Source organism: Acomys minous (genome assembly GCF_964271855.1).
Source record: "Acomys minous genome assembly, chromosome: 3".
In the NCBI taxonomy this organism is placed as follows: Eukaryota; Metazoa; Chordata; class Mammalia; order Rodentia; family Muridae; genus Acomys; species Acomys minous.
Genome location: NC_140485.1, coordinates 88,199,238 through 88,221,538, shown reverse-complemented (window position 1 = coordinate 88,221,538; position 22,301 = coordinate 88,199,238).

Here is a 22,301-nt window from a genome sequence, read left to right as displayed (position 1 = left end):
CTCTTTGAAGCATTCAAAATCTATAAAATCAAAAGGCTCTCTAAAATTGAAAAGATTCTCTAAAATATCCACTTCTCTTTAAAAGTTCATTCTTTCAAATGTGACTCTTGTAAAATAAAAATTAGATTGAATACTTTTCTATTCCAACAATCAGACCACAGTCACAATGTAATAGAAGAAAACTGTAGTCCAAAATCATAAAATTTAGGTGTCGCACTCTGGGGATCACAGTCTTTTGTACTCCAATGTGTTTGCCACAGCACATGTAGTATATCTAATAGATTCATCGAGAATCCAGTCCAGATCTCCTGCTATCATTGCTAGTTGTACCATGATGCTGTAAATTGAACTTTGCTTCAACTGGACTTCATATTCACCACTAGCATCTCCTTGCCTCTTTCAGGGGCTTTGCCACAAGGTATTAAGCCTGAACTTATTTCCATGACCCCTTCAACTGTTGTCATTTTATACAGCTGAAGTTTCACTTTCACTAATGACTTCTTTGGTTTTTCAGAGTGCCAAGCCTCAGTTGCTCATCATAACTCTCCTGACTCTCAAAATGAGTAACACCCAAGTCACACTTACACTACTGGGTTTGGCTGCCAGCATGAGATACAGGCTTAGCTCTCTCTCAACTGTCACTTTACATGTGGTGACATTAAAGAAATAATCTCCAAATATATTTTGATTCTTCCAGCCAAGCAACAATTTAATTTTAGTGCTTCTTGTCTGTTATGATATTCAACTCTGATTGATCTGGCCCACAAATTATTGATTCAAGGTGTTACATAAATATCCCTGACAGAGTCTGTGTGTTTCCTACCAAAAGGAAGGCAGGCCTCTATCAAATCTTTCTAAAATCTCATACATAGTGACTTGTGGGTACTCTATGATTCTTCTAGCCCAAAATCTAAAGTCTTTCCACAACACAGCCACATAGCCAGATCTGTCACAGATATACTCCACTACTGGATACCAACTCCTATCTTAGTTATTTTTCTATTATTATGATACAGCATGACTGACAGCAACTAGGGTAGGAAAGAGTTTACTTCAGTTTTATAGTTCTGTATCACAGCCTATCACTGAAAGATCTTAAGGCAGACAATTGGTGCAGAAACTGATGCAGAGGCCATGAAGGAATGTCACTTACCAACTTGCTCCTAAAGATTTGCTCATCTGCCTTTTCATAGCATCCAGGACCATCATCCCAGAATTGGTACAGTACACATTGATATGGTCTTTCCCACATCAACCATCACTTAAGAAATTGCCAGAGAGGATTTTCCATAGCCCAAAATTGTTGACACATTTCTTCAATTAAATTTCCTTTCCCCAAATGACCCTAGCTAGTATCAAGTTGACATAAAACTAGTCAGTACACTCAGTTTCCCCATCTAATTCTGTTTTTATCCTTAAATATAATGCTCTGTGTCTATTTAAACTAGGCAAAGATGCCAATGAGAGCAGAAGAATTAGCATTAATTGTGATCATGGTATGTTGAGAATGATGAAATAGTAAGTGCAAAATGATAAAAGTCATGCTTCAAGTAAATTTAATATTTAGTTTATATATGTAAATTCAATATTAATGGCACCATAGTTTATTCACAATTTTAAGAAATGTCACCGTGTTATTTTAGATGTGTATGCCTTATGATAAAATAAAGTAATTACTGAGTCTAACTTTTTTTTAAACAGGAGAATAGCACAATTAAAGTATCCCAATTTATATTAAAAGGCAGAATAATTGCTGCATGTTTACTTATATGCAGAAGAATTATTTCCAATATAATATTTTCTTTACTTTAAAACTATTTGTTAAAAACACTACTTATTGTGATATAATTGTAATGAAAAAAGCTGTTGCTCATACTTGAGGTTTAAATGTTGATGAGTTTATCTTATTATTTCATGTATATCACCAACATAAAATGTGTCAGGAATATTCTAAAAACCTTTAAAAGAGTCTATCTGATTCCTTTACTTGTTATAACTATTGCCCATTTTCAAGTTTTTCTTAATAAAAGAAATCTTGAGAAATAACCTAAAATAATAATAATTTAATGTGATATGAGGAACATGGATATTAAAAATCAGAATTTTGGGGGTCTTTTAAACAGACTCATGTAAATAATTTTAGTAAAAATGGGTTTTGTTTGTTTTTATCCTCCTTAGAAGACAGGTATAGAGAATAATTATTTTGCTTTAGTTCAGCTTTTGTGATTTCTGTTGTTCTACCTTCCACTTCATCAAAATCTTCCTCTTTATCTTTCATTGTAACTCTGAACTATATTTGCTTCAATTTGTGCATTTTTTGTTTCATTTATTTCTGTTCATAAAATGTGTTAAGTATAATTGTTTTCCTATTTACTTGCTAACATTATCATCTGTAACTTCTGCACTGTACTTTCCACTGCCTTAACTACTCCCCTTTCTATTGGCCTCCACTAACACTCTGCCCACTCTTTCATTGATGAAATTGTTTTTATTTGTTTCAAGCATATTTATAATATGTAATAAATATATTTTCATGGCCATTTTAATATTTTTGTAAAATAAATTAGTGGTTAAATAAAAGTAGTAAAATTAGTATTTTTGTTTAGTTTTCAACATGATATGGTAAGTGATTTTTTTCTGTGTTGCAGTTTTTTGCAATTTTTGACTATATTCCTTTTTTTTACATATACATTTATATTATTACACACAAGTAAAATAAACTACATACAGCAAGATGAACCAGAAAACAATCATGAATTATATAAATGTTACATTCATAGTGATTGGGCTATTTGAATTTGGCAAACATGAAGAAAACATCTTTCCTATCTTGGTGAGTCTAAAATCCTGAATATAGATCAATATCTATCCTATCTCATCTCTATCAACTTAAAACATCTATTTAGACCTAAAAACATATTAACGCCTAAACAACTAAACTTAATTATAAGACTAAGCTTTCTGGTTAGTGATTTTTGAGGGAATTTTGGTAGACTTTAAGAACTCATCAGTTTATTTCAATATCACTTTAATTGAGTTTCATAACATGGATGTACCTAGTGAAGATGGTAAGGAAAGAACAGAAAGATCATGTGTTCTCATTTGCTCTTTCTCATGTCATCACAGAGTGATGCTTCTCAATCCATGTGTAAAGTGAATGAATAGAGAGAAAGCTGCCTATTAGTGGATCATAAGGTTAAAATGAAACCCCATAGTATCTTCAGAAAAAAAAGCCAAGATTGTCAACCTGCTTCTTTGGTCATCAAGACCTGGCAGGGCACAGCAAATAGTACTACTTCAAATTTCTCAAAGAGCATGTGAGTTCCTACTAATGACCTGCTGATGAGGTTTTGTTTCCATAGTCATTCCAGTGACTGAATTTCATTCCTCTACAGCAGGCCTCTATCTCCACCCCAATGGCAAAAAGAAGGGTCCCCTTTACTCACTATTCCAATGTGAGAATATGTCCAAACCCTGGTACAGGATGAACTAGTCATACACACAACTGCATAAGTGGTTGTCTCTGCTGCTAGCAATAGTGTACAAGGTATTTCTCAGCCCCAGAAGGTAGCAGGGTTCATTATAGGTCTTTGCTAGGAGTACAAGTGTTTGTGTCCAAGAAAGAAAATAATTTGGTCATTTGGGTGCTTATTGGGCTTATACTTCCCTGGTCATTGTGTATTTGAAAACATGCTCTGATTTGATCTTTCAAGCTGCTTCTGCTCTTCATCTAATGTAAGTTTTCAGATGTTGGATCATATGAAGCGAAGAGAAAGTAAGGAGAAAACACTGTTTCTGTTATAATCTAATTTATTATATAAATACCTGAAAAACAATGAAGTAAAACAATACCAAGTTTTTTCCTATGTGGTGCAGACTATATTATAGCCTTAAACTATTACTCTTTTGCTTTAGTCTACTAAAGATTGCTGACATACAGAACTGTACTTGGGCTAGGTCTTCCATACTACACCTTTTTCCCATGAATAATAAGAGAATTTTAAAGTTAAAGTCATTATTATACTTTGAAAATATTTTTTGACCCACCCCAAGGGAAAATATGTTTTGGTCACTGAATAGAGAAGTACTGCTCTGTTCTTATTGTGACCAAATCATAGGTCACAATAAAGAATCAGCTTTAAAATAACACAGTCATAGTTATTGAAAATTGCAAAAGTTATGAAGCCAGAACTGCTGTTTGACACAGTTCCAGCAAAGTTGAACTAAATGTTGCATTTTCTGTTATTCTATCTCTCACTTTTAGGTTTTGGTCTCTGTGTGGGTCATTCATGGGAACTTTCTATATTATGATTCATTTTATGTATATTCTTAAGGAATATTTTTAGGAAAGTCCTAACCATATTATCCATTCTACTTTTAGGAAAATAACTTTGCCTGCCTCTATTAAGAAGTCATCCTTATGCCATAGAGAGTTTGATGAGTCCAAAGATATTATGAATCTCCTCATGAAATCATGACTCAAGGAATATTCTTGGTGTATCTATGTCTGAGCAAACTCAAGAAGTATGATTGGAACAAGGTAAACTTAGAGAAAGTTGAAAAACATATTGTATAGGAGAATTGGTAACACTTTAAAGACTTTTTTTTTTTACAATTTACTTGGAGTCTTCTGAGAAGGAGGGGGAAAAATACAATAAATGAGAGTGACTAAAATAACTTTTAATATGTTATAGCCTAGATGTTGAAAGGATGTAAGTAAAAGAGCTTAGGTACTAGTATTTGCTATTCACAAAAAAGACTGGTTCAGATATTTTAATTTGTCTGGAGCATTTTAAAACTTCAAGCACTGGCAGCCTAAAAGCAGGGTGTAATATAAGAAATATATTTTCTTTGGTTGTAAATTCAGACATGCAACAAAAAATAAAAAGCATGTCTGAAGAAAAAATGACATAATCTGTACTACTTTGAGAATGATGAGTCTGTCTTTGTTCTGCAAAGTCTGTATAAATAAAGAAGTGAACTGTTAGTCAGTCAGAGCTGCAAGATCCCCTTCACCACTATAACTGACTTCCTCCCTGCACCTTGACTCCTTACATCTTCTCAGAAACCTACAACTGCTAAGATGGCCCTCCACATTAGAACGTTTCACCAAGATAGGAAAGAATTTTTCTCCAAGGACCAAATTCAAATAGCTAAAACATTATGAATGTAAGGTTTTTATAATTCCTGGTCTTTTCATGGTTCTTGCTACAGGTAGTTTATTGTATTTATGTGAAATAATATAAATGCATATGTAAAAAAGAAAATAATAAAAAAAAGACATTAAGAGCAAATAAGATCTATAAATGTCATCTTTAAACTTTAACTATTGAGTTCAAACTGTTTCTTATACTCATTAGAAATCATAAAATATGTGTTGATTAATAGTCCTCAGTGAAAGACTACAGTTGCTTTAAAGAGTGGGCCCCATTAGAAGTTCATGTGGAGTAAGGACATTTATCAGTTCTAATATAAACTTGATGCCAATTACAGCATTAACAGCATTACCATTGTTCAGTTTTTTCCCATCCTAGAAAACATATTTCTATGTGGTGGCTACTTTAAATACTAACTTAGATTTATTTGTCTCATAGTGTGGTAAGTAAAACTGAGATTAGGTTGAACTATCACATTAGAAATAACAGTTGTAGTAAAATTTCTGTTTGAAGTTTCATTAAGAAATAGCTTTGATGTATATTCAATATAAGACACTATGTCTTAGTAGCCTTGAAATGTCATAAAAAAGCAACAGTTGCAAAGAGTAAAGGTAATTGTTTGGTTTTTAGTAAACAATATAAATACTCATTTAAAAACTGAAATAATTTAAAAATCTAGATGGAAGTGTTCTGATTCTCCTTACAGCACTGAGTAGCTACTTCGCAAGTGTATGTTCAGAGATCACTTAGTTTTTAAAAATGTTAGTTATATAATCTCTTAGTTATCATGTCAAATTTGTATAGATTTCAAAATCATAAAAACTGAATTGAAAATGTATTCTCTTTATAATACAACAAATAAATATGATACGATTTTCAAAGGATATTTCCTGTTCAATTAAAAATTAGTTAAAGGCAATTGAAGTGATCCTGGTGTTAGAGAAAACAATGCATGAAATCAGGCCACAAAGGATAGGGCAATTCAATTAAGAAGTAAGCGGTAGTCCACTCTAAGATGGTGGTGCCAGTACACATGGTGTCTGTGTAGCTGGAATTCTATATCTTCATAGCAGGAGAAAGTGAATAGCTATGCTTCTGCCTCCACAATTCAGCACCTCTGTTTGCCCAATGAGACGAGGGACCCCTAGTGTTAGAGAAACATTGTTTCAGCCTCTAGCCACCCAGTACTTTCAGCCTCCCCAAGGAGGACTCATAAGTAACTAGGGACACTCCAGCCTCCAAGAAAACTACTGGATGACAGGATCACACAGGGTCTTGCTCTGAAATGGTGGTGCCAACTACATACAATGACTGTGGACCAAGCGAGTGGTCATGCTACTACCAGGTATGAATGGTTCTATCCTTGAGACCAGGGCTCTATTAGTCTTCTTGTAGACCTGCTGGACCTCAGAATGATACAAGTTAGATGCCTACACCATAACTCCTTGCCAGTATGTCCCATTGGTACATAGCCAGGAGAGAAAACTGTAGGATATTTGCTGCATCAAGCCCACATCCCTCCCTACCATCATGAGGAGGACGTCCATACGTAAGGCCCAGCCTTTGGTCCGTGCTGCATCCTGCATGCTGGAGAAGTCCAACCATTTATTCTGATAAAAAAAAGTATAAAGAAGACATCCTAATTCTGAACATCTCTGCCACATATACATTTGTAAAAGAAACATTACTTAAGGTTAATTCACAAATCAGTCCCTACATGAATATTGGCAGACTTCAAAACTTCACTCTTACCAATGAACAGGGCATAAAGATAGAAATTAAACAGAGAAATAATCAAATTAACTGACATCATGAATCAAATGGACCTAATAGATATCTATAAAACCATTCAGCCAATATATATATACTTCCTTCTCAGCCACTCAAGAAATGTTCATTCTCCAAAATTGATCAAATAGTTGGTAATAAAGATATCTTTAATCAATACAGGAAATAGCCCCTTGTATTTTTATTATTATCAATTGAAGCTGGACTTCAACAACAACAGAAATAGCAAAAAGAAAGTATACACACTTATGAAAATTGAACAACTGAACTCAGTGACTCCTGGGTCAGGAAAGAAATAATGAAAGAAATTAAATACTTCCTAATCCAATGAAAATGAAGGAAGAATATATCCAAACTTATGGAACACAATGAGAGCAATGCTAGGAGGAATGTTCAAAGCACTTAATACCTTTACAAAAAGTTGGAGAGATCTCATATTAGCAACTTAGCAGCACACCTGAAATCTCTAGAAATAAAAGAAGCAATCATACCAAAGATGAGTAGGTAGTAAGACATAGTCAAACTCAGAGCTGAAATCAACAATTTAGAAACAAAGAGAACAATACAAAGAATCATCGAAACCAAAATCTGGATCTTTGAGAAAATCAAGAAGATAGGGAAACTCTTAAGCAAATAACTAAAATTCCAAAAGACAATTCAAATAAATAAAATCGGAAAGGAAAATGGTGACATAACAATGGGTACTGAATAAATCTAAAGAATCATTAGATCTTACTTCACAAAATCAGAAACATAAATGAAATAGAAAATTTTCTTTACAGATTCTACTTACCATTTTAAATCAGTAAACAAGCTTAATTGTCCTGTAACCCCTTAGGAAATACAAATGGTCATTAAGGATCTTCTTCCAAAAAAAAAAATCCAAGGGCCAGATGGTTTAGCTAATAGTTATACTCCTCAAACTCTTCCACAAAATAGAAACAGACAGAACATTGCCAAACTCATTCTATAAAGCTACAGTCATCCTGAAATTTCACGTGCCCAAAAACCCTATAAAGAAAAAGAATTTTAGACTTATTCTCTCTTTTTTTTTTTTTTCTGTTATAAAACATCTTTTTTGGGATGGAAAATGCAATATTTGAGTAGAAGGAGACGAAGTAGGTAGTCTGGATGGCTCACTGATGGCAGAGTGTGCTATTTTACAGCTGGTATTTGCCTGCCTTTCTGGACTCACAGCCTATCAGGAGCAGGCATTGAGTATATACCGTTTTTTTCTTTTTTTTATTAATTTATTCTTGTTACATCTCAATGGCTATCCCATCCCTTGTATCCTCCCATTCTTCCATCCCTCCCATTTTCCTCTTATTCCCCTCCCCTATGACTGCTCCTGAGGGGGATTACCTCCCCTGTATATGCTCATAGGGTATCAAGTCTCTTCTCGGTAACCTGCTGTCCTTCCTCTGAGTGCCACCAGATCTCCCCCTCCAGGGGACATGGTCAAATGTGAGGCACCAGAGTATGTGAGAAAGTCATATCCCACTCTCCACTCAAGTGTGGAGACTGTTCTGACCATTGGCTAGATCTGGGTAGGGGTTTAAAGTTTTCCACCTGTATTGTCTTTGGATGGTTCCTTAGTTTGAGCAGGACCCCTGGGCCCAAATCTGCCTACCATAATGTTCTACTTATAGGTTTCTAGGACCCTCTGGATCCTTCTACTTTGCTATTCTCCCTTGCTTATTCTCTTATGAACATTGAAAAAAACGACTTAAGAAAATACACACAAAACAATTACAAGAACACATAAAAAATGTCATCCACCATGATCATATAGGCTTCATCCCTGGCATGAAATATATGAAAATCCATCAACATAATCCACCATATAAGAAAAACCATATGGGCCGGGCGTGGTGGCGCACGCCTTTAATCCCAGCACTCGGGTGGCAGAGGCAGGCGGATTGCTGTGAGTTCGAGGCCAGCCTGGTCTACAAAGCGAGTCTAGGACAGCCAAGGCTACACAGAGAAACCTTGTCTCAAAAAAAAAAAAACAAAAAAACAAAACAAAACAAAACAAAACAAAACAAAAAAAAAACAAAAAAAAGAAAAACCATATGATCATCTCATTATATATTTTAAAAGCATTTTTAAAAATCCAACACCCCTTCATAATGAAAGTCTTAGAAAGAACATTCCTCAAACAATAACAGAAATATACAGCAAGGCAATAGCCAACAGCAAGTAAATTGGAGAAAAATTTAAAGCAATTTTACTGAAACCAGTGACAAGAGAAGGCTTCCTACTCTCTCTGTACCTCTTCAATATAGTAATTGAAGTACTATCTAGAACAACAAGAAAGCTAAAGTAGGTCAAAGGGATACAAATTGAAAAAGAAATCAAAGATTTACTATTCACAGATAATATGATTATATAAATAAGTAATCCAAAAATTCTATCGGAGATCTCCTACAGCTGACAAATACCTACAACAAAATGGCTAGATCCAATATTAACTAAAATACATAAGTAGCCTTCATATATACAAAAAATAAAATGGACTGAGAAAGAAATGAGGGAAGCAACAGCCTTCTCAATAGCAAAAAGTACTATAAAATACTCAGTATAACTCTAACCAAGTGAGTCAAAGAACTGTATGACAAGAACTTCAAGTTGCTGAAGAAAGAAATTGAAGAAGATATCCTATCCTCATGGATCAATAAGACCAACACAGTAAAAATGGCCATCTTACCAAAAACAATGTACATATTCAATACAATTCCCATGAAAATCCCATTACAATTTTTTACAGAACTTGAAAGATCAATTCTCCACATCATATGGAAAAACAAATTAACTAACAAACAAAAAAATCTGAAATAGCAAAAAAAAAAAAATCCTGTACAATAAAAGAATTTCTTGGGGGTATCTCCATTCCTGATTTTAAGCTATACTACAGAGCAATAGTCATAAAAACTGCATGGTACTGGCATTAAAAAATCAACTGGTTGATCAATGGAATTGAATTGAAGTCCTAGAAATAAACCTGCACAAGTATGGATACTGGGCTTTTGACAAAGAAGCCAAAACCATACACTGGGAACAAAAACATTTTCAACAAATAGTGCTGGTCTCACTAAAGGTCCACATGTAGAAAAAATTCAAATAGATCTAGATTTATAATCCTGCACAAAAGTCAAGTTCAAGTGTATCAAAGACCTCAAAATAATACCAGATGCTTTAAATCAGTTAGAATAAAAAGTGGGGAGGTGCCATGAACTCATTGGTGCAGGAGAAAACTCCCTGAACAGACCACCAACAACTCAGCCTCTAAGATTAACAATTAATAAATCGGACCTTCTGAAACTGAAACACCTCTGTAAGGCAATGGACACTGTCAACAGAACAAAATAACAGCCTACATACTGGGAAAATATCTTCACCAACCCTCCATTCAACAGAGGGCTATTATCCAAAATATATAAAGAACTCAAAATATTAACACCAGTAAACCAAATAATCCAGTTTTAAAATGGGGTACAGAGTTAAACAGAAGCCTATTAACAGAGTAGTCTCAATTGGCTGAAAAGCACTTAAATATTGTTCAATGATCTTAGTCATCAGGGAAATGCAAATCAAAATAACTCTTAGATTCAATCTTATACCCATCAGGATGGCTAAAACCCAAAACTCAATGATAGCACATGTTAGTGAGGATTTGGGGAAAGGGTAAAATTCCTCTCCATTGCTACTGAGAGTGGCCACTTGTTTAACTACTTGGGAAATCAATCAGGTGTTTTTTTCTGAAAATTGGGAATAGCTTGACCTCAAGACCCAGTTATACTACTCTTGGGAATACGTCCAAAAGATGTCCCACCAGACCACAAGGACACTTGTTCAATTATGGTCAGTTGGTAATAGCCACAAACTGGAAACAACTCAGATGTTCCTCAATCAAAGAATGGATAAGGAAACTGGTACATGTATACAATGGAATATTACTCAGCTATTAAAAAATAAGAAAATCATGAAAATTTCAGGCACATGAATGGAACTATAAAAGATCATCCTGAATGACATACCCAAAACCAAAAAAGACATATACAGTATGTACTCATTTTTATGCCAAGATTAACCAAATGATACAGGATAACAATGCTATAATTTATAGACTCAAATAAGCTAATTAATAAGGAGGCATCAAGGAAGGCTGCTTAATTCTCCCCCAGAAAGGAAACTAGAATAGACAGGGGAAGTGGATGAAGACAGGGACCAGGGAAGGAGAGGGTGAGTGTGGGTATCAGGTCTGTGAAGTTTGAAGGCAGAAGATCAGATTGTTTGGAGAGAGAAGAGAAATCTGGGGTTGTGGAATTGCTGGGACAAGCTGGAGACCTACTGAAAGTTAAGCTCCTTAGAGAATATGAGGTGACTGTAGCTCAGACATCTAGTAGCAGAAGTCATGGAGATTGAACAGGCTGCCTCCTAGCCAGAAGGAATTCTAGTGGAGGAAGGAGAAGACCAACCTACCCACAAAATCTTTCCTATACAATGTGGATGGATAAAATATAGCAGAGATTGAGGGAATGTCCAACTAATGCATGGTCCTGCTAAGACACCCCACCATGGGAGAGAACCAACCCTTGACCCAATTACAATACTTTGCTGTGCTTGCAGAGGGATTCTAACATAACTGTCCTCTACTCAGCCACAGATTAAAACATATGCCTAGACTCAGACAAACATTAGCTGGAGCTTGGGTAGTATGGTAGAAGAGAGGGGATGTAGAAGAGTAGAAGGACCTGGAGGGGACAAGAACTCTATAAGAAGACCAAAAGCATCAACTAAGCTGGTCCTGGGACCTTCGGGTACTTATGTAGACTGAAGCACCAACTAAGAATCATACATAGACTAGACCTAGGCCCTCTACACATATGTAGCTGATTAGCTTCTTAGTCCTCCCCCATCCATCTCATCTACTCCTCAAAATAAGGAGCCCCCACAACCCAGCCCAGAATATCAAGTCACATCAGGACTAACCACATTCTCTTTCACTGAGGCATGGCATGGCAGCTCTGTCCAGAGACCATGATCAAAATGCTGGCAACCAGAGTTCATGTCAGAGACATCCTCTGTCCCCTTACTAGCAGACTTACATGAAGACTAAGCTAAAGTGTGTGTGTGTGTGTGTGTGTGTGTGTGTGTGTGTGTGTGTGTGTGTTTCTCTTGAGAAAAAAGAGTCTATAGCTTTGACAAAAATACCAGAAGGTCTGAATTTATCAATATGTCAGAAACAACTTTTTGTTAAAGGAGCAGGCTTTATTCAGATTACTGAGATTGCTTAGAACTGTAATAGACAGGAAATTTTAGTATAGGTATAAAGATGCCTGTAATGACACACAAATGCCAGAGCACATGAGCTTAATGTGTGATATCCTTGATTAATTATTTTTCTTTTGTATTTGTTTCTTTTTTGAGACAGGGTTTTTAAATGCAGCCCTCACATCTGATATAGGGTTTGTAAGTTGGCCTCCAATTCAATATAACTTGCTTAAATCATATGATGTGTATTACCATTCCTTTCACTAAAAATAATAATTTAAAGAAAAATCAGATAGGCTGCCTGAAGACCCTGTATTCACTCTTTATTCTCCTACACTCAATCTCACACTCTTATCCCCAGCTCTGGAGAAGAACAGCCATGGCAGCCTCACTGGCCCCTGATCGCATTTCCTTCTGGTACACATGGACTTGCAAACAGAGACCAAGAACATATCAAAAAAGTCCACAATAATTGAGAATGTTTCATCTCTGAGAAGAAGGGATTGGTCAACACATAAAAATCTGTCAAAGTAATCCACCATACAAACAATGTAACAACACATGATCATCTCATTAGAGACAGAAAAGACTTTTTACTAAATCCAATAGCCCTTCAAATAAAAGTTCTGGAGATATTAGGGAAACAAGGGACATACACAAATGTAGTAAAGGCAATTTACAGCAAACTTATATCCAACACCAAGTTAAATGGAAAGAAACTCAAAGCAATTCTATGAAATCAGGAACAAGGCAATGTTTTCCACTCTCTCCATATTTACTCAATAGAGTACTTGAAATATTAGCTAGAGTAATAAGACAACTGAAAGAGATACAAACTGAAAATCAAGAAGTCAAAGTAGCATTATTTGTAGATGATATTATAGTATTTTAAATAAGTGATTGTAAAATTCCTCAAGGTCCTCTGTGTACCTCATTTCTAATCCAGCACCTAGGTCTCTGGAGGACATTGGTGGCCATGCAAGTAAGACTGGAAGATCCCAAAGGCCACAATTTTCAGCCTGCCCTGTCCTCCCAACAAAGTTACCTGTAGAGAGCATTCTCCTCTCCCTTGCACACCCCATTCCCAATCTAGCATCCCATCCCTGGAGGCCCTAGGATACCACTGGATAAGACAGGTGAGATTACTTCTACCCCCTGTTAATCCCAGGCCTCTGGGAAAACATAATAGTAGTGAAATAATCCTGGCACCTTTTATTTCCATCTACTATAACTCACAACAACATTTATTCCTAGAAGCTGGCAGCACTCAGATACCACCAGGCAATACGTGAGACAACCAGATGACTAAATGGCAGTGCAAATGCACAAATAACAAGATCTTGGACAATATGGCAACAATAGAACCCAAGTATTCTACTACAAATAGACCAGAATATCTTAACACAGCAGAAGAACAAGAAAATATCCTTAAAACTGGCCTGATGAAAATAATAGAGGGCTTTAAAGAAGAAATGAATAAATCCCTTAAAGAAATACAGGAAAATATAATTAAACAGGTGAAGGAAATGAATAAAACTGTCCAAGACATTAAAAGGAAAGTAATGCAATAAATAAAAGCATAATCTAAATGAATCCTGGAGATGAAAAACCTAGGGAAGAGAACAAAAATAATGGAAATTAAATTATCCAACAGAATCTAAGAGAGGGAAGAAAGATACTATAGGACAAATTGATACATCTGTAAATTGTTAAAGCTAAAAAATTACTGATACAAACCATGCAGGAAATCAGGAGGCTATGAAAAGATGAAACCTATGAATAACAGGAATAGTGAACAGGAAGGTGAAGATTCCCAACCAAAAAATATTTTCAAAAAATCATAGAAGAAAATTCTCCAACCAAAAAAAAAAAAATACCTATAAACAGAAAAAAAGCATACAGAACACTAATTACTGGAAAAGAAAGTCCTCCAACCACATAATAATAAAAACACTAAATCTACAGAACAAATAAAGAATATTAAGAGCTGCAAAGGAAAAAAGACAAGTTATATATCAAAACAGATTCAACAGAAATATACCTGATTTCTCATCAGATACTCTAAATCCCAGAAGGGTCCAGGCAGATGTTTTGAAAACCATAATAAACCACAGATATCATCCCAGGATATTATGTCATCAAAATTCTCAACCATCATGGATAGCAAAACAAGATATTCCAAAACAAAATGAAATATAAACAAGATCTTCCCTCAAATCAAGCCCTATAGAAAATATTAGAAGGAAAATTCTATCCAAATAGGGTAACTACATCCAAGAGAACACAGAAAATAAGTAATTCAACAAAAACAAAACAAAATAGGGGAAGAAAAGGCAAACACACACACACTAACACCACAAACATAAAAATAATAAGAATTGGTAATCATTGGTCATTACTGTCTCTCACAACAATGGCCTCAATTCACTGATAAAAAGACACAGGAAATAGAATGGTCATGAAAACAGGAATCAGCGTTCTGCTGTATATTAGAAACACCTCAGCAACAGAGGTTAAAAATTACCTTAAAATATAGAGCTGGAAAAAAGTTTTCCAAGCAAATTAACTCAAGAAGCAAGCTGGAGTAGGTATCCTATATGTAATAAAATAGATGTTCAGCCACAATTGATCAAACGTGATAGAGAAAGGCACTTTGTACACACCAACATAAAAATCCACCAAGATGTTGTCTCAGTTATGATTATGCTGGCTTAAGAACTAACCTAAAAGAAACAACAATCATTTATAAAAATAACCTCAACAAATGGCAGTCAACATGGGGCAGAATTTATAGTAATCTAGCAGGAAATTATGTAGTAAATAAAACTACAGAGTAGTTTCTTAGTTCTGCTCAAAAAGAGAGGAACCACAGTTTCCAAAGCAGGTGCTCACAGTTTGCTGGTTAGACAGACCAAGAGAGAAAGAGAGAGAGAGAGAGAGAGAGAGAGAGAGAGAGAGAGAGAGAGAGAGAGAGAGAGAGAACAGAAAGGCCTTTAGCTTGCTGCAGAAAAATGAAAACTGATACATAAAAGCCCCAGAGGCAAAGCAATAGAAAAAAAAAGTGGCTCTTTAATACAAGCAAGTTTCTCAAAGCCAGACTCTCCTAGCCAAGGCAGGAAGCTACAACCCTTTGAGAAGGAACTCTTACGGGTGTGACTTCTTTAGTCCAAAGGATCAAACATTTGCTTGTGGCCCTAATAACTTCATAGAGTGAGGGAAAGGGTAGGATCCAGTGAAGGAGTAGGGGGGAAAAAGCCTCTACTTGGAAGCAGCATAGAGAGACAGACTGAGAAGACTCAAGCATCTAAACTGGTAGGTCTAAATGTAAAACTAGGTTAAAGAACTAAAGTCCTTTAGGAAGAGGTTTCAACATTTAAGAAGATTAGTTTCTAAATTGAAAAAAAGGAAGACTCAGTGACACAGTGTTTCTGGATTTCATTTGAGTTTGTTTGTTTTGGCTTGCAAATAATTTTTTCATTGATGATTTTGGTTTTGTATGTCCTCTTTTGCATATATCAGAATAAGACAGACTTGGAGAAAGAAAAGACTGAAAAGCTAGATGCTAAATTAAAGGTCATTGAAGAAAGTTAGGAGAAATCTTTGAATAAACCTAAAAAATCTTCACAGGAATCCAATCTGGAACTTACAACATCACCAAAAGAAGGTGCTCTTGATTAGAAGAATCCACAAAGGAGCCATGAGCCTGGTTGAAAAAGGTTCCTTGTGGTAGTATGGAGTGTTGTTTGGGTATATGCCTAATAGTGGTGTATCTGGGTCTTGAGACAAATTGATTACCAACTTTCTGAGGAAATACCATTTTCATTGTTATTGCTATACAAATTTGTACTGCCACCAGCAATGGTGGACTGTTCCCGTAAATCCACATTCATCACCATGAGCTGCCGCTTGTGTTATTGAACTTTCATTCTGACAGATGTAAAATAGAATTTCAAAATAGTTTTTGATGCGCCCTCCCACCGGCAGGAACGATGCAGACACCAGGATTCTTCTCAACACGCTTTATTGGAAGCGCCCTTGAAAACTAGCGCGAAAGACTCTGAATTCCCGGGAGCCCGTGTTTAAGTACCATCTTTGTGTGACATATCAATACCTCATGGGTTGCAGCTAGATGCTTCATTAGCAAATAGGAGTGGATTGGTTAATAACTGCCATCCACAATAGCTCATAAGCATAATCCCGTTCGGGAGGGGCATGCTGAGCTGGCTCTGGTTCTAGCACATGCACAGGAGCAATTATTTATGCACAGCAAGCTCTTGGCCATCACCATTATTGGGTGTGGCCAAGCCTTACATCTCCCCCTTTTTCCTTATATAAGAAAAGAGCAAATGGACTTAGTCTGATCAAGGTTAAACCACTCTTATGGCCTATCTGATCGAGGACCAATTTGGGTGTGATGCTCAATGCCATTCCGAGTGCAATGGGCTGAATCCCTGTGGAGTGCAATGGCCATTGAGCCGTGGAGGGTTTTGCGTGCCTATTGGTGTGCAGCGGTAACAAGGCCCAGCCAAGTGCAAAGGCCATGCAAAGGAAGGGTAAGGAAAAGCTCATTTTTTTAGGCTAGCTAGCCAAACTTGGGGAGAGGCGCCCTGCTCAACTGCCAGCAAGGCCTGAACCATGAGCATTTTATCACGGGCGTGACTGTATCTCATCTTGCACAACACCCAGAGGCAGAATACAAGGCCACAGACTGTGATGGCCCCAAAAATCCCACCCCCACCCACTCCTTAAAGTAGGAGAATGCAGAATGCAACCAGGAGGTGAATTCCCCAAGGGTCAAGGGTATTATACGAGTGCCGTTCAGGTGAGCAATACTGTTCAAGAGTTGTTGGGATAGCTCTTCAGCTTCCAGCATCCAGTTTCCTGCAAGGTAATCTAATAGCAATTTACTTTGATTAAAAGAAGCAGTAAGGTTGTATTGAACTGGGGTAATGCACACATGTTTATGATGGGAAATACAACTTGTCTGAATGAGCTCATAGAGCCCCTTTATCTGTTCTTGTAGCAAATCCATCCTTTGATTAGCTATACGCAGACCTGAAACAAGGTGTTGGTTGGTCTTTTGTGGCATAGCTAGGGCTGCGGATGTCTGGTCTACAATCTCATTAATAGTGTCCACAGTCTGTACCTGGGAGGTCATGGCAACTGCAGCAGTGACTGCTGCAGCTGCAGAAACAGTGACAGCCGTAATAATAGCTGCTGTAATGCCAAAGTCACGTTTCTGATGGAGGAGGTTAATGATGGGAAAGGTGTCAGGATCTGCCTCCACCAGGATGGCCACAAAGGTTGGCAACTGGACTACCAATGCCAGTGTCTTTGTGCAGTCCCAGCATTCAGCCAAGAGGTAAGGCTGAGACTGACAGTCAAGCTCCTCAGTTTGATAGCTGTCAGCCAGCAAAAAGAAAAAAGGGTGGTCTGACACAAACTGGTGCTCGGTTATAATTCTGGTTGTAAAGCTGTAGATGATAGGTTATATTCGTTAATTTATGAGTTTGATTTTGTGAACCGGGTATCTTAAGTGAAGCTGTTACATTCCATAGTTTATGTATGGTACCACGAAGAAGAGAAAATGCAGACAAATCAGTAGCTGCCTTGGCATCATTGCTCAACACCCATTGATACCAGGGCCATCCATCTTTACCGCTTTCTGTACTATTGGCTGATAGTCTGTATCTAGCAAGCGGTGGCAAAAATTGAAAGCCTGAGGATAATTGTTTTATTGGGCTTTCTCTGGATTGACAGTCTGTAAAAGTGGGAGGAAAATTATAATCCGGGGTGCACCAGGGTGTAGCCTGGAATCCATTGGCGGTCTGATTTATAACATTATTTCTAAGGGGTATGGTAATTTGTCTAACAATCATAAAGGTAAAAAGAGTAGTTCTAGCTGTTAATTTTGGCACTAACTGTTTTCCCTCAGTGGTCCTTTGAATACTCTCACTTGGAGTGGCACTAGTGCCCGCATTAAGGCTAAGACTAGGGCTAACGGCTTGCTGCGGTTCCAGCCAGGCACTTAAATTGGTGTGCTGGAGCCAAATGCAGGACAACTCTCCATTCATAGAGAAACAAAGAGTGCCTGTCAACTGAAATTTAGATTGGTTGAATGGTTTAGGAGCTTCCCCAAGAGCAGGAACACATGGGACCGCTCCTTCACAAGAAGTGGAGAAAAATTGGGGAAGGACAGATATGAATTGGCATGTACTGGCATGGGAAGTGGCCATGCTCTAGTAACAGCACAGAGCTTTAAGGCTTGGGAACTATCCGGGAGTGTCATGAACATCAGAAGGATCAGGAGCGCAGGAATCACATTCCAAGGAGGCTTGTTCTTCTTCTCGCTGTACAACATCTCGTCCTTCTTCCTTGACAATCCTCGTCAGTCTTTCGGGAACCTATACCGGGTCACTTTGTTCCTGTGGAAAAACACAAAGAGCTCCCCTGGATCTAGCTATTACTAGATCTGGGCCTCTCCATTGTTTTGTTAGTACATCCTTCCATTTTACAGAAGGGAAATTAGTAAAGGAGGTATCGCCATGACGCTCTGCTTCCATCCGGTCGGCAGAATCAAGCGTCAAAAAATTTATAGTAAATAGGGCTAGTGATAGTTGACTCTTGGGGGTAAGCCCAGAACTTATCCCCCCTTTTTGTTTTTGTAACAATTCTTTTAAGGTCCGATTTGCGCGTTCTACAATGCCTTGCCCTTGAGGGTTGTATGGTAACCCAGTGATATGCTTGACTTGCATGGTGTCACAGAATGATTGAAAACCTTTAGAGGTATAGGCAGGGCCATTGTCTATTTTTAATTCTTTGGGCTTGCCCCAAGCTGCCCAAGCTTCCAGGCAATGAGTAATAGCATGAGCTGTTTTTTCTCCAGTAAAGAGCGATGCGAAAATTATCCCTGAGCAGGTATCAATGGACTCATGCATATATTTGAGTTTTCCAAACTGTGGGACATGTGTCATGTCCATTTGCCAGAGGTCTCCAGGATGTAAAACACGGGGATTAATCCCTGTGTGAGGAGGGTGATGAAAAGGCACATAAGCTGTACAATTGGTGACTATATCTCTTGCCATGGCACGAGATATGTGGAATTTTTTTCTTAAAGTAGTTGTGGGTACATGGTATAAGAAGTGAAGCTCTTTGGCTGCTTTAACATCGTCTAGTACCGCAAAAGCTATTGGTCTGGTAGCAGCATCTACCAGGCGATTGCCCTCGGCCATAGGACCAGGCAGCATCGAATGTGCTCTGATATGTTGTATAAAAAATGAATGGCGCCAGGACCATATAATCTTTTGAAGATCCCTTAGAAGGTGCACCACTGGACTTCGGGGGCATATGTTTCCTGCCACTTCTAGCATGCATACGGCATTAACTACATAGTGGGAGTCAGAAATCAAGTTAAACGGTTCAGTGAGCCGTTGAAAAACAGCATAAACCGTTTGGCATTCTACCAACTGCGGGGTATTGGGAGTGAACTGAAGTGTGACTAGTTCTTGTCCTGATACTATATAGGCTCCCAATCCTGTCTTAGACCCATCTGTAAAAATGTCAATAGCATTCGGAATAGGCGAACTAGCCATCATCTGGGGGAAAATGATAGGATGAGTAGACACAAAATACAGCAATGGGTCCTTGGGGAGATGGTTGTCAATCTTATCAGGGAAGATTGTTCTCAAAATCGCCCAATCATCAATGGTGGCTAACAACACTTGCAGTTGCTGAGCATTGTAGGGAGTAATAATGACATCAGGGTATGCCTTGCTGAGCTAATACAGCAACGCTTGATGGATAATGTTCCACAGTCCTGCCAGGAGAGGAGTGGCCATGTATCCAAAGCAGAAAGCCCTTTTGCCATAGTGCTGCAGGCATAGTACTTAGGAAATAGCTAAGATACACAAGAAAATAGGCTCACCGGGGTAACACGGGTGAGTTGGGCTCCTTCTATAGCTTGTTCCACCTTAAGGATGGCCTCCCTAGCTTGGGGCATCAGTGCCCTGGGTGAGGAGATATGGGCGTCTCCTTCTAGAATTTGAAATAGGGGTTTAACTTTTGGGGTGTTACCTGGCTCCTGGAGATGATTGCTCCTAGAAAGGTGTCAATATCTCCCTTTTGTGCCTTATCTCCAGCTATACTTAACCCTTTATTTTTCATATTTATTTATTTATTTTTATTTATTTATTTATTATTTATATTTATTTATTATTTATTTATATTTATTATTTATTTATTTATACTTAACCCTTTATGTACTTAGCTCTTCCTCTCCACTATGATTCTCAGACTCTGATTCACTACTTAAATGCAAGTCAGTGAACTCATCGAGTACCGGGTACAGCTTATTGTTAGTTTTCTTCTCCTCCTGTTTTTCCTTTTCTTTTGTCTGAGCTGCTCTTTGACTATATTTATCCTTTTTCTTGCTATTCCTCTCCCTTTTCCTGTTAAATATCTTCTGTCTCTGACATGCTGTCCTGATGGTTGGCCAGTATATGTTGGCTGTTCTTAATGACATCTTTGCAACATTTAATTTTAAGGCAGGCACTCACCAGGCACCACAACGGTTTCATCCCTGCCCACAGCTTTCGTTCTCCCGCTGCTCTATGTCTCTCCCAAGCTTATCCCAGCTGGCAAGAGTTAAGGAGCCAGTGAATTCAAACCAGGGAGCAACTTGATCGACCTCTTGCAAAAATCCTTGAATGGTCTGTTCTAATATTTTCAGTTTACATTGTTTAAGAAGCTCCTATAGTGGCTTGAGAAAGGTGGCAGAGTGCTGGTTTCCCATTTCTGCATTTTTATTTACAAGCGGCTGACAAAAGGGGAAGCGGCCTGCCAAGTTATCTACCTCGGTCCTACGACTTTTGATAAGCAAATTCACTCTTTACTGGGGCAATGACAGTTCAAAAGGAAACAGCATATCAATACCAGCGCCGCAAGCAGCAAAATCAATCCTGCAGCCAGAAGGGGGTCTATGCCAAATGGGGGCATGCCCTTGAAGGGAGACTTACCGGTACCGCCGCTCCGCGTGTTGCGTTCTGAATCTTCCCAGGGTCTCTTGACCCCGAGGGTCCTCGCAAGTATCTAGTGGTCCGTGTGCTGTTTTTTTTTTTTTTTAATTCCCGGGTTTCGGCACCTCTTGTTGTGCCCTCCTTCCAGCAGGAATGATGCAGACACCAGGATTCTTCTCAACACGCTTTATTGGGAGCGCCCTTGAAAACTGGTGTAAAAGACTGAATTCCCGGGAGCCCATGTTTAAGTACCATCTTTGTGTGGTGTATCGATACCTCATGGGTTGCGGCTAGATGCTTCATTAGCAAATAGCAGTGGATTGGTTAATAAACGCCATCCACGATAGCTCATAAGCATATCCCCATTTGGGAGGGGCATGCTGAGCTGGTGCATGTGCAGGAGCAATTATTTATGCACAGCGAACTCTTGGCTGTCACCATTATTGGGTGCGGCCGCACCTTACAAGTTCTGCTTTGCATTACCATGATGGCTAAGAATGTTGAACATTTCTTTAAGTGTTTCTCAGCCATTTGAATTTCTTCTTTTGAGATATATATGTCCCATTTTTAAATTAGATGATTTTTTATATCTAGTTTCCTGAGTATATATTAGTCTAATAAGATGTAGCTTCCAATTCTGTAGGCTGCTCTGTTGCCCAATTGACAGTGTTTTCTTTCTTTAAAAAAGCTTTTAAGTTCAATGAAGTCCCATTTATTAATTGAAATTTTTTCTGAATAATTTCTTCTATTTCAATATGTTCAAGGCTATTTCTCATTTTCTCTTCTATAATGTTTAATGTATCTGGTTGTATGTTGAGCTGAAACTTGAGTTTTAGGCAGCTCTATAAAATGGATCTATTTGGATTCTGTCACATACATAAGTCCATTTGAAGATTGTATCTTATTTTTCAAGAATGTACAAATGTCTTTATTCAAAAATACAAAATAAATTTTCTTCAGTCATGGACAGAGATAGCAACCAACCATTATATATTGTCAATGTAAACCTAATTAACTGATGGTGACAGTCACCAACCAGAGTTCTCTTGATTTATTTTATTCAGATGAC